The following is a 10,232-nucleotide window of genomic DNA, read 5'->3' as shown; positions in this document are numbered from 1 at the left end:
GTCATACAGCTAGTAAGTGTTATGTCTGAGGTTGGCTGGTGCTCTATCCACTGTGCCACCTAGCTGCCCCAGAAATGAGCATTTTAATCACTTTATTAGCGTAATTCAAAATTGTTTTCCCAAATGGTTGGACCAATTCATGTTTCTTCCTACAGTGTATTAGTGACCCTGTCTTTCCACAACCCCTCCATTGGTGTTTCCCATATTTTGTCATTTTTGTCTATTTGCTAGTTGTGAGTTGAAATGCCAGTTTTTATAGTTTACATTGCTGTTGTTATTAGTGATTTGGAGTAATCTTTCAGCTAGTCATTAATAGCTGCAATTTTTTGGAGAACTGTTTGTTGGTATCCTCTGAAATGTCCCAATTTTCAAAAGGGCAAAAGGCTAGTTCCACAACTCAAAGATTTATAAACTAATCCCAGGCAAAATTCTAGAACTGATTATTTAAAATATGTCAGTATGTTCACCATCTTCCTATTGTTCCCAGCTATTGAGGTTGAGCTGCACAGATTTAATGGGTACAAGATCTACCTGGGTCATGGATGGTGCTACACCTGGAATAATGAAAAGGTTTTCCAATTTTTCAATGCTTGAATGCAAATTCCAAGTCTCCATTTCTTTCCAAAGGGAAACCCATGACAGATCAATTGCACTGTCATGTACAGAAGAAAGCACAAAATGGGACATTTGAAAGAGATTCAAAAGAAAAGAACTTGTTAGGCTGTTAAATTCCAGAGAGCTATCACTGGTGGTTCTCTATGGAAACCTGAAGTTTGAGAGGCTCAACAAGAACCAATGATCAAGGCTGCCAAAGAAGCAAAAATAATTAAGTAAGCAACCCAAAAAATAGCTACATCTACTGCTAAGACTCCTCAGAGGCAGCAACCAGGCAAAATTTTGTGAGACCCGTGAAAGTTTCTACATCTCAAGTTGTCAATAAATGCTAATTGTCTAATAAATTGGATGATCAAATAAAATTTAACCCCCTTTATATTTACATTTAACCCCTCAAAACCCAAACAAAAAATGTGATAAGCACTTAGTAAAGAAATTGGTGATTTCTGGGACCCAGCATCAGTTTTTAACAACGAGTCATGTCAAAATAAATGGACATCCTTTTTCTTTCAGGGTTACTAGACTGTTAGATCAGAGGAATGCTGTATCATAGCAAATACTTCCTTTGCATTAGTGAGTCCCTTGTGCCTGGAATGCACCCCCTCCTCCTCACCTCCACCTCTAAGAATTCCTAGCTTCATTAAAAAATACAGTTCAGTTTCCACTTTTTTCATTTTGAGGACCTAGCTATTTGAACAGATGCAAAATCTGCTGAATTGTTACTATTATCCAAGTGATGTTTCTCCATCACGTCCATAAGTAGAGCATAAGCTAATGTCAAACACCTTCCCCAATTCAGCACACATTTCAGTGCTTTTCCTGAACCATGCTCCCTCCTTTCAGTTCAGTTGTGAGTGTTCCCTTTTTATAATTCCATCTTATCATTTACTTATTGTTATATGTGCTGTTCACCTCCAGTAAGAAGGTAAGTTGTTTAAGAACAGGGAAGGTTTCATTTTTCTTATCTGTAGATCGCCACTGCCTCATATATATAATCAGCACTTAATGTTTGTTGAATTGGACTGTATCTATTTCAACAATGTATTTGACAAAGTCTCTTCTGGTGTTCTTGGGGACAAGAAAGAGCAATGTGAATAGGATAATTGTACAGTTCAGTGGATTTGCATCTGATTAAACTGCCAAACTTTCAAAATGTTAATTAATGAATTGGCATGAATTTGGATAGGAGGGTGGAGACAGGCAGGGCTAGTGGAAAGCCCTAGGGAGCAGTCCTTGTCCTGTGCTGTTCAACATTTTTATCAGTGACTTAGATGAAGACATAGGTGGTGAGCTTGTCATGTCTACAGTCTGTATGAATCTGGGATGGGTGGCTTACACATTGAATGACAGAATCCAGGTCAATGAGCTGGAATCAAGAAGATAAAATTAAATCAGGAAGATATAATGTCCAGCAGTTGAGCTACAATTGCCTTGTCCTGTACTTGTGTCACTAATTAAAAAAATAAAACAAAAACAAGCCAACCTTAAATGCAAGACTTTACATTTATTTTCTCTCTCTCTCTCTCTCTCTCTCTCTCTCTCTCCATACCTCTCTCTCTCTTCCCCTCCCTCCCTCACTCTCTCTACTACTTTCTTATCCTTATTTTAATTGTATCTTTGTTATACATATATCAACATTTGTATATTTATTATATTCATTACAGAATAACAGAATCTTAGAGCTCAAGCCTGAGCTAAATTCCTACCTTCTCGAAGAAGTCTTTCCCTTCAATGCTGATGCCTTCCCTCTGAGATTATCTTCATTGGTCTATGTATCCTGTCGATACAGAGTTGTTCATGTGCTCTCCCTATTAGAATGTGAGCTCTTGGAGGGCAGGTACTAATTTTTTTTGTCCGTTTTCTTTTTTCTCCCCAGCATTTATCACACTGCCTGGTTCATAATAAGTGCTTAATAAATGCTTGTTGGCTTAGTAGGAACCTCAGAGGGCATGTGGTCCAGCCAGAGCTGGAATAATTTTTCTACAATAGTCTTGTTAGCCTCTATTTAAAGACCTCTAGAGAGGGGGAAGCCCCCTGCCCTTGATGTCCCCAGGTAGGTCATCCTACCTTTGGATCATTCTGTTGTCATGTTAGATTTTCCTTATATGGAGATGAAATGAGACTTCTACCCATCACTCCTAGTTCTGCTCTCTGTAGCAAAGCAGAAAAAATCAGGTCTCTGTTCCATGTTGATGGCCCTTCAAAAACATCAAGACAGGGGCAGCTAGGTGGTGCAGTGGATAGAGCATCAACTCTGGATTCAGGAGGACCTGAGTTCAAATCTGGCCTTAGACACATAACACTTACTAGCTGTGTGACCCTGGGACAAGTCACTTAACCCCACCGCCTAGACAAAAAACAAAAAACAAAACAAAACAAAACAAAAAAATCAAGATGGGTCTATCATATCTCCCTTAAAGGCATCTCCCCTCCCAGCTAAACATTCTCATTTCATCAATGAGCACTCTATGGTCTGGTTCCTAGTCCTCTCACCCTCCTGATCTCACTTCCCCCAGTATCCTCTCATTATGAATGGACTTCCTGAAATGATGTTCTCAGAACTGAACGTAATGCTCCAGATGTAGCCTGGTGAGGGCAGAAGTCAGCTCCCTCTTTATGGCCACCACGCTTCCATGAATACAACCCAAAACTGAATCAGGTTTTTCATGTATTTGTTTTTGTTGTTTGGCATGTATGCTGCTGCAATCCACTCTGAGACTGAAATCTGTCTAGGCCTTGTTTATGGACATTTTGTCTGGCCGTATGCCCTCATCCTGTACTTGTGTATTTACCCTGTGATCACACAAGGTCACACACCTTCCCCACCTCCCCCAGGGTATGAGGTTCTTAAAGACAAGGATTGTATCCTTTTTACACCTTTTATCAGTGGGCCTAAGCACCAAGCACACAGTAGATGCTTAATAAATGTTTACTCAAGAACAGGGTAGTAGAAAGGGCACCAAACTCAGGAGACCTAGGTTTGAGTTTGAACTCTAAGCCTTGATAACTGTGTGACCATGGGTCCTCACTTCATGCCTCTCTGATCCTCAGTTTCCTCCTTTGTAAAACAAACCATCTACCTCATAAAGTTGTTGTGAGGTGAGAGCTATGTATCCATAATATTCTTGTAAATTTGACCTACGATGAGTGAATGAATCAATGAGAGACCAGTAAGGAAGCAAAGAGATCAGGGACTGAGTCAGTTTCCATTCATATGCTGTCAGAGCTGGAAGGTGCCTATAAATCATCTAACAGAGATGCCCTCATTTTGCAGATGAGAAAACTGTGGCTCAAAAAGGGACAGTGGTTTGTCTTAAGACACACAGCGAATCAGTGACAGCGTGAGACCCAGACTCAGATGTCTTGACTTCTACCCCAATGCTTAGACCTCAGAATGAAAAGCCTGCTGAACTTCCCCGACATGGGCCACCCCCAAACTCTAGCTAAAGAGGCAAGAGGTCTAGGAAAACAGCAAGGTGTGAGTGGACAGCAGGAAGGGGGTGGTGAGGACCGGTATCTCTGGCCCTGAGCAGACAAGACAAGCTCACAATCAGTTATCAGCCAAAAAAATAATGAAGTGATGATCAGGCAGAGCCAGGAGAGGCCCCCAGAGCAGCCAGCTGGAGAATTTAATTTCTCATCCGCTCGGGGCAGGGAAGCATCACTGACCAGGGCCCAATCTTCTGTCACAGCTGGTCTGGAAGGAGCAATAAAGCTCTAGGGAAAGACAAAAGCTGGAGGTGGGACAGGAAGGAAAGAGGGGGGCTCACATCCCCCAAAAAAAAGACTGGGGTCTGAGGCAAAAAGAGCTCTTGGAAGAACAGAGATTCTCATAGAGGATTCCCAGAAGGAGAAAGACTCTACGGGTTGAAGGCAGGGTGGAGGGGAAGGGAAGTAAGACCAGCAGGGGATTTAAATCATAGAGAGGAAGCCCCAGAGGGCAGGAAACCCCACAGGGGGAACCCAAAGGGAAGGAGACCCCATTGATGAGGCTTAGAAGGAGAGAGACCTGACAGAGAGTCTCTAGAGGGACAGAGAGGCCACAGAGAAGGTTCCCAGGGAGAGACCCCAGAGAGGAGCTTCCTGGGGGTTCAGAGACTACTTGGGAAGGCAGAGTACAGAGAGAACTAGGAGATACCCTAGGGCTTCTCCATTGAAATCCTGCCACCCCTCTGCCTCTTGGCTGAGAGTGACCTCCTGACTATGAACTTCTGCAAAAGACATTTTATTCTAACTGAGGAAGAAAAAAATACCACATAAAACAAAAGAAAAACAGCAACTTTGTTTGCTAGATTCCAGACTCCTAGTCAATCCCATTCAATCAGTATGTAGATGTGCATTTATTAAGCACCTACTGTGGGCCAGGAACCATGCTAGGAACTGGAGATACAAATAAAAAACAGAAAAAATCTGCCCTCAATAGGTTTATATAGGCAAAGAGGGGAAAATCACACTCTCACATACATATGTAAATATCATATATATAACATATATACTCATATATGTATATATGTCAGTCATGTAATATTATATAATTATATATATGTATAAAATCATAAGTTTAGCCTAATATATATTATACATATATATTTCAGAAAATCATAGTCTGGACCTATGATTTTGTTAGTGTAGGAAGCTCCTGATGAACACCCACCCTCTTTCTCCCCCACCCCCAAAAAATAATGTGAGAAGAAATAGTTCTGTTGCTCATCATCTCAGAGAATTTCCTCGAGGCTCTAAGACATTAAATTATTTGGCCAGGGTCACACATCTAGTATATATCAGAGGTGGCACTTGAAAACAGATCTTCCTAACTCTAAGGTAGGCCCGCTATGCACTACAGTGTGCTGCCTCAAAAAAAAAAAAGAGAGAAAGAAAGAAAGAAATATAAGGTAATTTTGGTAAAGTTAGGGGGAGACCCCAGTGACTGGGGAATAGGAAAGATCTTATGTATTAAAGAGTAGTTAACCTAAGAAAAATATAAATTCTAATAGGCAGAGGCATTTGTTCCAGGTATGGGAGGCAATCTGTACAAAGACATGGAAGTGGGAGATATAACTTTTAGAAATGTAATTAGCTGTTCATTTCACAGACACATTGGCATTTGATTGATAGGTGCTGTGGTCTTCCATGAGTGGGCAAAATTTTGAAAAAATCTGACCTAGCCTTACTGGAATGATTCTTAAATGTTTTCAATAAGAGAGTGTCCCTTCATCTGATGAGAAGAGAGGCAGAGGGTTAGAGTCAGGGATTGGGTTCAAATAGCAGAGGTGCTATTTACTATCTGTGTGAACTTGGGCAAGTCACTCCCATCTCCAGACCTCACTTTCTCTTTTTTACAGGCTTTAAATGAGAGGATGGGATTAAATAATCTCTAAGGCTCCATTCTCATGTTTTTACAATAGGAGAATAGATTGGAGCTGAGGTCTTCAGCCTCTATAGCAGAGTACACCCAGTCTTTAGCCATTGTCCAGTCAATGGGCATCTATTTTGTCTACTTTGTTCTTTGCTACCACAAAAAAGTGCTGGTACAAATATTTCAGCATATTTGGAGTCTTTCTTCTTATAGCTGACCTCTTTGGGGTATATGAATAGCAAAGGAATCTCTTGGTCAAAGGCTGTGCACATTTTAGCCACTTTCTTTGCATAATTCCCAATTGCATCTCCACCAACAATACATTAATGTGCTTATCTTTTTAAAACATTTTTATTACTGACTAATCTCATTTTGGGGTCATTTTTGCCAATTTACTGAGTGTGAAAGGAAACCTCAGGTATATTTTGATTTACATTTATCTATTTAGTGATTTGGAACCTTTTTCATATGTTGTTAATAATTTTTGAGAACTGTCATATCCTTTGACAATTGATGTCCTCTATTAATTTCCAAACATCTCTGAATCCAATGTGAGACCCTGAGAAGTCTTTCCTGACCCCCAAATCCTAGTACCTCACAGTCTCCATCTTTCAAAATAATCATTTTGTATTTTCTTTGTATGTAGTTCTAAATGTTGCCTCCCACAATAGAATGCAAGCTCCTCGAGAGCAGAAACTGTTGCATGTTTATCTCTGTGTCTCTAGTGCCTAGTGTAGTGCCTGGTATATAGCTGGAAATTACTAAATGTTTTTTTTTATTAATTTATTGATTTATTCCTTAGTCCCTGAGACTATTTGACTCATTGGGCCCACATTTCTGCTGGACCCAAAGCCTAATTACCTTCCCCCTTCTGCCATTGCTGCCATCATACCTTGGTGTCTGTTACAGAAGTCATTACTTTTTCCCATTCTAAACACTGTCTTATACCCCAGATTGACAGATAGATAAAGTATTTATTAAATTCTTACTATGTGTCAAGCACTGTGGGAAGCAATAGCTATCTGAGTACAAGGACGCAAGAGAGGCCTTGACCTCAAGGAACTTACATTTGAGTACAGAAAGACAACACATAAAGATGGAGGGAGAGGTTGTACTCACAGCATCATGGTGTGGGGATGGCCAAGAAGTGCTTCTAGGTAAGATGAAATAATGGTTCACCTATCATAGCCTAAGGCTGTTCCAAGGGTGGAATGCCAATTTTCAATGGGGATGATGCCAGAGTAAAGCAGCATAATTTAAAATCAGTGTCTGTGGAAAACATAAGAGTGAATTTTCTGGTATGTGTTTAAAAATTTTGTTAGAATGTATTATTTCAGGATTACTATACCAGGAGAAGGCCATTAGGCATGAATGTGAAAGAAATCCATCCCACACTGAGTGCACCTAAATGTTTTGACTTCAAACTTAATACAAGTTCCTCAGGCCTTTCCTGACCTGGGCATCTAGCTGCCTCCCTCAAGTTAAAACAAGAATTAAATCTTAGAACCTCAAATTTAGAAGGGACCTTAAGTGTCATTGAACTTCTTTCTACAGCATTCCTAGCAACTGGTGAGTCATCGGGCCTTTGCTTGAAGACCTCTAGTGATGGGATACTCATTACCACTCCAAATAGCCCATTTTTTTCAGACAGCTCTAATTTCAGGAGAGTTTTTCCTTACATTGAGTTAGTCTGCTTCTCTTCACCTTCTTCCAGTTATTCCTGTTTCTGTTCTTCACGACCAAGAAGAGTAAGTCTCATTCCTCTCCACAGATAGCCCTTCAGACAATTGAAGATAAGAAACTGTGCTCCTTGGGGTAGCTAGGTGGTGAGGTGGATAGAGTTCTGCACCTGGGGTCAACAGGACTCATCTTCCTGAGTTCAAATCCGACCTCAGACACTGTGATCCTGGGAAAGTCACTTAGCCCTGTTTGCCTCAGTTCTTCATCTATAAAATGAACTGGAGAAGGAAATGGCAAACCACTGTAGTATCTTTGCCAAAAAAAATCCCAAATAGGATCATGGAGAGTCAGATACAACTGAAAAATGACTGAACAACAATGAAGACTTCATGAGCTATACATTCAATTGGTTGATCACCCAGTAGATCATTTTCTCAATGGTTCATAATCAGAACAATGGATTATCTGCTCAATGGGTTATCTACAAAATGAATTATGTATCTGGTGGTAATAAACCACACTAGTAGTTGATTTGTGTGGGGATGGGTCCTAGTAAGTAGACAGGGTTGACTAGAACAGTGGTGTCAAACTCATAAAAGAAATAAGGGTCACTAAACTGTACATAAGGATCCTTGCAGGCCACATATTCACTTAGAAAACCACATATTAACATTATTGTTAACATCGTTTTATTTATTTTTTAAAGATATTTTCCAATTACATTTTACTCCAATTCCAGCCTAGTGTTTGACACTCCTGGAAATTAGTGTGACTTCAGCCAGATCCTTGGGAATGTTTACTTTTGAACTTCTCTTCTTTCTTTCTGATTTGTGATAGAAACAGTCACATCCTGGTGCTGCTCACCCTTTTCTCTCCTTTTTCCATAAGGCACTGCTCCCACTGGTCCTGCCATGTCACTCTGTGTTGAGTTCTCTTATTTCTCCCTTTTCATTCTTTTCCCTGATGTTGAGAAACATGTGAGGGTGTTGGCTTTTACTTCTCATGTTCTTCCCCTTGTTTGTTCATCTGTCTTGTCTGTTTTCCAACCTGCCCCCCCCCCAATACTTCCCAGAAATTGGGAAGTCCATGTGGCTCCTTGTATAGACACACAGGCCCCACTGGGCCAAGCAGAAGTGTATTTATCATTTTATATGGTTAGGATTATTGTTCAGGATTCTATTTTCTATTTTCATTATATAGGAGTCATTTTTGATAGGTTTGTATGTTTATCATTGAATTAAAGTTTCTCCTAATAGTTCGCAGGTTTGGTAGTTCAATTTATACTAGTTTGTTATGTTCATTATTGATATAAAAATTTCCCTATAAACTCAAAAGAAGAGATATGAGAAAACACCCTCAACCTACTCCTTCACAGAGGTGGGAGGTACACAGATGTCACACATTGCACTTGGTTTCTTACTTTTTCAACGTATTCAACCTTTGTGATGACTCTTCTCTTAAAGAAATGCTATTTGTCATATGGCATGGCTCTCTAGGAGGGGGACAGAGAGGGAGACATGGGATCCTATGGTGATGTAAGAAACAGAAAACATCAGTAAAAACTTATTTTTAAAAATTGCCCCATAGAGAAGTGCTGGGAAATGTTGAACAATCAACATTCAAAAAAAAGTACACTCGGTTCATTTTTAAGTTTAGTCTCCATGACTAACATTTTCTCCATCACTTTTTAAAGTCTAGAAATCAAGAAAACAATAAATCAGGCCCTGATGTGTAGCATAAATTTAACAATCGGCTCCTGAAAGCTGTTATAATCTGACTCCAGTACACCCCTGCTATGGCATGTATGCATATGATCCCCACAAAATATCCTTCTCTCTGGGACATAACTTCTTAACACTGGAGTTGTGAACTTATTTCTTGTTTGTTTGTTTTTTCAATTTGATAACTGTGCTTCAGTATCATTGGCTTCCTTTGCAATTCCATGTATTTTATTTTATGCATTTAAAAACCTTATTCTGAGAAAACATCCATAGACTTCTCTGATTGCCATGGGGGTCCATGATACACAGAAGGTGAAGAATGCCTGATCTGGAGCAAAATTGTATTGTTATTTGCAGGGTTCAGTTCTGCAGGCCCAGTAATACTGGAATCTCAAAAAAGATCCTAGGATTCCTAGCACCCCAAACAGTTTGAAGTTGCAGGAGATGCCTTAGAGAGAAGTTGCTTCACAGATTGAAATCTGAGAATCTGTATTCTTATTCTGAATGCAGTGTTCTTTCTACCAGTTGCCACTAGATTATCTGCTTTGTTAGTGATCTGATGAATAGGATTTAAGGTTATAGGATTATAGGATCTGGACTCCACCCTCATTTTAGTGATAATGAAATTGGGCAGAACTGAGCTATAAATGGATGTTTCCTGACTCCGATTCCAGTACTCATATCATTACTTTATTGCAGGGGTGGGGAACCTGTGACTTCAAGGCCACATGTGGCCCTCTAGGTCCTCAAGGGCAGGGCTTTGACTGAGTCCAAACTTCACAGAACAAATCCCCTTAATAAAAGGATTTGTTCTGTAAAACTTGGACTCAGTCAAAAGGCTGCACCCAAGGACCTAGAAG

At 40.0% G+C, this 10,232-nt stretch overlaps 1 pseudogene; it reads left to right on the top strand.

Moving 5' to 3' along the window:
• Positions 1–459: 459 nt before the first annotated feature.
• Positions 460–947, top strand: LOC114047267 (annotated as a pseudogene).
• Positions 948–10,232: the final 9,285 nt, after the last annotated feature.

Source organism: Vombatus ursinus, unplaced genomic scaffold (genome assembly GCF_900497805.2).
Source record: "Vombatus ursinus unplaced genomic scaffold, bare-nosed wombat genome assembly UNPS02014786.1, whole genome shotgun sequence".
NCBI lineage: Eukaryota > Metazoa > Chordata > Mammalia > Diprotodontia > Vombatidae > Vombatus > Vombatus ursinus.
This window is presented reverse-complemented; position numbering and strand designations above follow the sequence as displayed.